The sequence below is a fragment of the Mus caroli genome, unplaced genomic scaffold (assembly GCF_978045245.1).
Source record: "Mus caroli unplaced genomic scaffold, Mus_caroli_1 scaffold_14, whole genome shotgun sequence".
Lineage (NCBI taxonomy): Eukaryota > Metazoa > Chordata > Mammalia > Rodentia > Muridae > Mus > Mus caroli.
In genome coordinates this window covers 104,563,636-104,570,974 of record NW_028227269.1, presented here as the reverse complement: position 1 = coordinate 104,570,974, position 7,339 = coordinate 104,563,636, and the positions used below count along the sequence as shown (strand labels likewise).

Below are 7,339 nucleotides of genomic sequence, written 5' to 3'. Positions count from 1 at the left end.
CATCAATCACTCATTAAGAAAATGCCTTCCAGTCTTGCCTACAGCCAATGTTATGGAGGGATTTTTCTCAACTGAGGTTCCCTCCCCTCAGATGTCTTTAGCTTATGTCAAATTGACATAAGACTGTCTGTCCTGCACAAGATCTCAATTATCCAACTTTAGACAACCCTCCACGGGCACCTTCCGAGATGCTTTCTATATTGATTGTAAGTCTCATCAGAGGACGATCAGGATCTGCCATCCCGGGTTCCTCGTAGACTGAAGAGACAGGAATGGACTTCCAGACACCAAAGTATCAACATTAAATACAGAAAATATAAACAGGATAGTATGATGGCTACTCACTGTATCCGGTCCCGTTAAACCTGGAGGACATGGTGAAGAAGAAGACGCTGTGTTTAGAGAGGAACGGTCAGTTCCTTTTTAAAAGTCAGAATGGCTCAACCATCACCAGGAACAGGGAAGGCGGCAGAGGAAAACACATCCAGGGGTTAAGACAAAACTGACATCGGTGCCGTGCTGGAGCCGCTCACATTGACCTGGCTGTCACTGCCACATGTGACTGCTCAGAGCAGCCAGATAATCATCACAGCCAAGGGGGCCGTTTGCCAAATGACTGTGATGCTGATATTTCCCTTAGTGCATCTGAAAGACCCTTGGGGCCTGTTCCTCAGAGAAGCGCACTTCCAAAGTCATGTTCCCGGCATCAGGGCAGAAGCCGGGTGAGGACGGTGTGCCATCAACCTGGTGCTCAGAGTGCTGCACACACCACTGTCATCATTTCTATCTATGCTCTGCAGAGAAGCCCTTCTTCATGCACACGGCATTGACGGAGGGGGTCCCTGGGAGACACCCATCCGCTCATATAAAGCTTGGGACCAGGGGCCAAAAATTCCTAGGTTGGACTGAGCCATTGTCCCATTCCCTCCTGACTGAGACACTGGGTTGCTTAACTGACGTTCATTTCTATGGAGAATGGAATGCTGTGACCTGGTAAATCATCACATGAGAGATGTTTATGTATTTCTTTTACATTTATTTTATTTAGGGTGTATGCCATGGGGGTGGGGGGTAGTGTAAAAGGCAGAGGATAGCCTGTGCAGGAATTCTTCCTTCCTTTTCTCATTGTGGATCCCAAAGAACTCAGGTCATCAGGCTTAGCAGCAAGCACCTTTAGCTGCTGAGCCATCCAGATGGCCCATGAAAGACGTTTAGACATCCACACCATATTAGTATTATTGTGAACTGCTATTGTTATGGGTTTATTATTTTATTATATTTTTGTGTATTATCGTCAACACCATCCTATCGGGAGGCCACTCAGCTGGTAAATAGCAGAGAGGACTCTTTGACTAAAGTGTCTCATGGTCGACCCAGAGGGGCCCCATGATAGGCAGGTATGACTATGGCAATCAAGACCCTCATACCTCCAGTCTGAAGCCACCATGTGAAATCAACTGTGTTAACTGACCAGGGGCTATTGCCACCAACCTCAGCTAGGATGTCTCGTGAATATGGTCAATCCTAGGCTCTTAGGGATGTGGCTTCACCATGTAAGACCCAATCCAGGCTCCCTTGGTCCTAATTATCCCAAAGCCAGTCACCAAACTCGGCAAGTTTGAATATCAAGCTCAGGTTCTCTTGTAGGTTCTGGAAGAAGCTGCAACAGCACGATTTCTGCTCCGGACTCTCACCAATGAAGCAGGCTAACTTAACTGATGGGAGAATACGGCCTGGCAATTCTTTGTGGTGTTCCTTTCCACAACTATATGGCATTTGTACACCCGAACATTCCTCCATTGGACCCTTTCAAGTCTAAGATGCAGCAGTCAGTAGAAACCCACAAGTTTTGCATATTGGTAGGAGAGCAGGGAAAGACTTCCGGAGAGCAGACGAACACTTCCGGAGAGCCGGGAAACACTTCCGGGGAGCCGGGAAAGACTTCCGGAGAGCGGGCTGTTCGCATTAGAGTCAGAGAGCATCCTTCCAATTTGTAAATTGCCAAAGACTCAGAAGTTGTCTTTGGAAAGTTGGAAACTCTCCCCCACTGAGTTGCCTCAGACAGTTTTCCTACTGACATCAAAGGAAGCAGCTCCATTGATCATTTCCTAGTGATTTGACTGAGGGGATTTAGAGTTAGCGAGAGCCATTGATTGTAATGGCAATTCCTATTGACTGAAAGAGGTGTCTGCCTCTGATTGGGTCCCCTCCATGAGTAGGTATCCTTTTTCAATCATCTACAAATCAATGCTCAGCCGAGTCCCTCTTTCAAAGTCTCATCTAATCACTTGGCACCAAGTTTTAAACTTTCAGAAGAGCCTTTCCCAGCCTCAGCCATAGTCAGATACAAAGTCAACACGTCCTTCCCTCGGGGTCATAGATCTTAGAGAAGTACCTACAATCACTACGTTGCTAAACCAGCACAATTACTGATTGTGTTCTAAACTGTTAGCAGCACAGATAAGCATAGCTCTCAAGCCGCATCAAAGAAGATTCTCTTTGCCAAAGATGGAGGCCATCACAGAGAAACCAGTCATTGTGCACTACCTGGCCCCATCTGATTCTCTACAACCCATCTCCTGCACACAACGCTCAGGAAGTGCGTCAGAGGAGGAGACAGGAAGATTGTAAGAGCCACAGTACACCAACAACACAGCTGCCCAATAAGACCTGAACAAGGACAATACCAATAGACATGCTAACTTGGAAAGGGAAGCGCTCACGGGTCACGTCACGCTCATGGAGAAAATAACTATGGTGTCTAAGGAGCACTGAGAGTGTGAGAATCAGTCGTCCTCAGGAATGAGGCTCCTAACTGACTTTTCAATACCAACTGATCCACCTGGAAATCATGTAAACACAAATATACAAATAACAGCCTGTGCAGGTCTGTTTTATTTTATTTATTTTTATATATTTAAGCATGTATAAATTATTCTGTGTGTGTGTGTGTATGCATTCTGTGTGTATGTGCATTCTGTGTGTGTGTGTGCATTCTGTGTGTGTGTGTGCATTCTGTGTGTGTGTGCATTCTGTGTGTGTGTGCATTCTGTGTGTATGTGTGTGTAAAACAATACAAATTAAATAAAAAGAGGCCATGGCTTTGGAAGAGAGTGAGGAGGCATGGAAAGGATTGGAGGGGAAAAAAATGAAGAAGGAAGTGATGGAATTGGCTCCATGGTTAAAAGTACTGGATGCTCTTACAAAGGACCAGGGTTCTGTTCCCAGTACCCATATGATGGTCTAGAAATCTGGTTTCAGCATATCAGAGCCCTCTGCTGACTTTCACAGGTACTGCATACCTGTGAACACACAAGCAGACACCTTACCTCTGACTCCAAGATGCCTTCTACTTCAGCAGACGCATCTGACCTACTACATCCCCACTTCTGACCTACTATGTTCCCTCCCTCCCATTGTACATCTACATTGCCTTGATCTTTCCGTTCATTTCTCTGTCATACAGACTTTTTGTTATTATGCAAACAACAGCAACAGCAACAAAACAGTAAGATCATTTAATAAAGCCCAGAAGGCCAAGGGTGATGGTATCTACTGTCTGAGGTGACTACTGTCCAGGCAGAGATCCTGGGACTGTCACAAGTCTTGGGCAATGAATACCAATAGCTGGTATTTCCAATCCCAACTATAGGCCCAACACCCCAGGATGGTAAAAACAAATGCAGACATTTGCTGGGACCAAGTCTGGACTTGAATTCTGGCACCACCCCTTGTAAGTAGATGTGTGATGCCTAACACTTCTCTCTGAGTTTAAATTTTTTTCACTTGTAACATCAGGAAAGTTACTTACTTGTTTGGGATCTAGGTCCTGAAAGAGTAGAGATGATTCAGAACGTATCTGGCACAGAGCAGAGGCCCCCTGAAGGCAGCTATTAATATTTTTGTTAACAATGGGAGTTTTCTCTGTGTATTTCAATTTCTTCTTCAGAAAGTGATCTGAGAGCTCTTTCTAAGCTGTAAAGATGAAGACATATTTAGCTTGAACTCCAAGACTATGAAGCCCAATGGCGAGACAAGTGCGAGTCTGGCTTCTCTCACGTGCTGCTTGAGCTAGAGATGAACTTAGATCTCAAGGCTCAGCCTCAGGAACTCAACATCAACTCAGCCAAGCACCAGTTCCTCCGCTGAAATCTTTCCAGAAAATCCAAGTCCGGCTAGTTTGTAAAATGGAGAAAAAATCCAGCAGGAAGCATACAGTCTTCATGGCTGAGAGGAAGACTCCGACCAAGCCAACCTTTAAAAGCTTTGCTAAAAATAAGCAAAGGCGCCCCAGAAGCCGCACCCTGACGACAGTGCATGATGCCATCCTTGAGGACTTGGTCTTCCTAAGTGAGATTGTGGGTAAGAGGATCCGTGTGAAACTGCCTGGCAGCCGGCTCATAAACGTTTGTTTAGACAAGCACAGCAGAACAACGCGGAGCACAAGGTTGTGTTGGGGGCCGCGCGCGTGAGGAAATAAAGGGGTAGAGGACCCACGTCCCACTAGAGCTCAGGTAGACTGTCACGGGACCCCATGGAACTACCCAGGACAGGTGTCTGGACTCACAGGACCCCGCTCTGGGGGTTGGGAGGGCACAGTTTCGGCTCTGGGGGGTGGGGAAGGCACAGTTTCAGCTCTGACTCAACTCTCGGGGAACACAGACTACTGGGTACTGAGGGAGAGCCAGTTTTGGGGTCCCTGGGTCTCACAGTGGCCAGGGACTGGTTCTTGCTCTCAGACATCCCAGACTGCTGTATGTCATGAGAATGGGCCCTCAGACGGACTCTGGCCCGAGTGCCGAAGGGGAAAGGGGAAGAGCTCTGGCAGTTTACTGCGGTGAGAGTCTGGCTAGCTCAGGTGACTAGCTCGGTGGGTTGCTTAGCTTGGCTGGCGGCTGTGGCTGGAGCTCAGGAGGGCCTCCTGGTAATAGGTTAGACACACGGCTTGTTACAGGGACGCCCTCTCCATTGCTCCAGCAGATCTAGATGAGCAGAGACAGTCCATGGTTTTAGAACTTTATTGTACAAATACGGGGGGGGGGGAGGAGAGGAGAGGCCGGCCATGGCCACTTGGAGAGAGAGGAGAAGGGAGGGGGAGAAAGAGAACAAGAGGGCTAGAGAAGCAAGAGAAGCAAGAGCTTGAGAGAGAGAGGAGGGGCCAAGCAGCCCCTTTTATAGTGGGCTGGGCTACTTTGCTGTTGCCAGGTAACTGTGGGGAGGAGCACACCTGGCTAGTGCCAGGTTAACTGTGGAGGTGGACTCTAGCCAGAATACCAGGAGCTTGGGACATTGTCTACATGACTGATCGTCACAGGATTATGGAGTTGAGTGCTCGTGGTGTCAGGCACCTGTGTCTGGGAACGTGGCTCATTGTTCCATCCCTTGTAGTGTTTTCTATTAGGTCTTCAGAGTAAGGCTTGCTCGACCAGAACACAGACTGCCATTCACAGTCCCACAAAGTTGGAACTTTTTCTGGTGTGTATAAGAAGCTCACAGGCAAGGACATTAATTTTTAATTCCCAGAGTTTCAGTCGCAAAGAAAATGTCTGAGTAAAGTGTCATTTACAGTTGAAAGGAAAAAAAAAAAAAAAAGAAAGGGAAGGAGGGAGGGAAGGAGAGAGAGAGAATGGCCAAAGACAGAATAGGTGTCTTGGTTATTTTGTCCAAATCTTGCAATCTGGTAATACACACCTGTTGTAGTCAGGGTTCCTATTGCTGCATTGAAACACCTTGGTCAAAATACAGGTTGGGAAGGAAAGGGTTTATTCAGTGGCTTACACTTCCAGGTCATAGTTCATTATTGGAAGAAGTCAAGACAAGAACTCAAGCAGAGTAGGAGCCTGGAAGCAGGAGCTGATGCAGAGGCCATAAAGGGTGTTGCTTCCTGTCTCGCTTCCCCTGGCTTGCTTAGCCTGCTTTCTTATAGAATCCAGGACTACAAGGCCAGGGATGGCCCCACCCACAGTGGGCTGCCCCCATCACTAGCTGAGAAAATGCCTTACAGCTGGATCTCATGGAAGACTTTTCTCAACTGAGGCTCCTCCCTCTCTGATGACTCCAGCTTGTGTCAATTTAATCAATACAGCAACGGGTGCCTCCTTTCCTCACAGTTTACTGCCTCTCTCTCTCCCTCTCTCTTTCCCTCTCCCTCTCTCCCTCTTAAAAAGCTGCAAGTGAGGGCCTGGGAAGGTGCTTCAGTGTGTAAAAGTATTTGGATCTGAATTTAAATCCCCAGAAACGAGGTTAAAGGTTATGTGTGGCTGTCTGTGACTATAGCTCCAGTGCTGTGAGGAACTGGGACAAGAGGATCACTGAGGTTTGCTGACTGACAGTGTAGCACCAGGTCTAATGAGAGATCCTGTCTCCAGAAAATAAGGTGGAAAGTGATACAGCAGTAAACCTGGCCTTGCCTTCCCCATGAGCACAGAAATGTACATTCATATACACACTTGCACTACACACCACCCCCACACCACCTGCAAACCACACACACATACACACACACAACACAACATACATACAATACGACGCACACTGTACAACACACACATACAAATATATAACACACACCTGCACATCCACCCACACCACACACACACACACACACCTGCACACCCCCACACACCTGCATACCACACACATACACACAATACAATACACAGACCTGCATACCCCACACCTCACACACACATACCTGCACACCACACATGTACACACACACACACACACACACACACACACCACCGCACCTGCAAATAAGAATAAACTAAGCATCAAGAAACGAAGAAGCAAACATAAACGTCAGGGACTGAACGGAAGAGGGCAACCTTAAAAGCTTCCGTCAGTCCTCCTGGATTACTCTATTTAGGGTATAATTTCCCTGGACAAGCAGCCTGAGAGCAGTTCCTAAAGTGCCTCTAAATGACCAGAAATTAGGAAAGGCCCACCCATGTAGGGTCACGCTGCCTCCCTTCTGGATGCCCGCAGCTCCTGTCGCAGACACTGGAAGGCTGCGCCCAGGTTACCATGGAAGCCCATCCCCTGTACGTCAGCGTTATTATTTTGTGTCTTCCTAATACTTTCATTGAGAGATAATCATGTTGTGAATATTAACTCCTGTAGCCTGCATTTGTAGCTGCTTATGTGTAAAGAAGCCTCACTCTCTGAAATCAAAATGACACTAATAATTTAGTCAATTGACTCTCTCCCGTCTCTACGTTTACAGTCCTGTTATTTCGAATTTGTGCTGTCTGAATTTTGATACCGTCATCCTGGCTGCAAGCCTCTTTTGTTCTTCATATTTAAAGATCCATTTGTCCAATGGAACAGAATTTCCTAC

General features: G+C 47.1%; 1 pseudogene; it reads left to right on the top strand.

Moving 5' to 3' along the window:
• The first annotated feature begins 374 nt into the window (after positions 1 to 374).
• On the top strand, positions 375 to 5,516 carry LOC110306591 (small ribosomal subunit protein eS7-like; annotated as a pseudogene).
• The last annotated feature ends 1,823 nt before the right edge of the window (positions 5,517 to 7,339 follow it).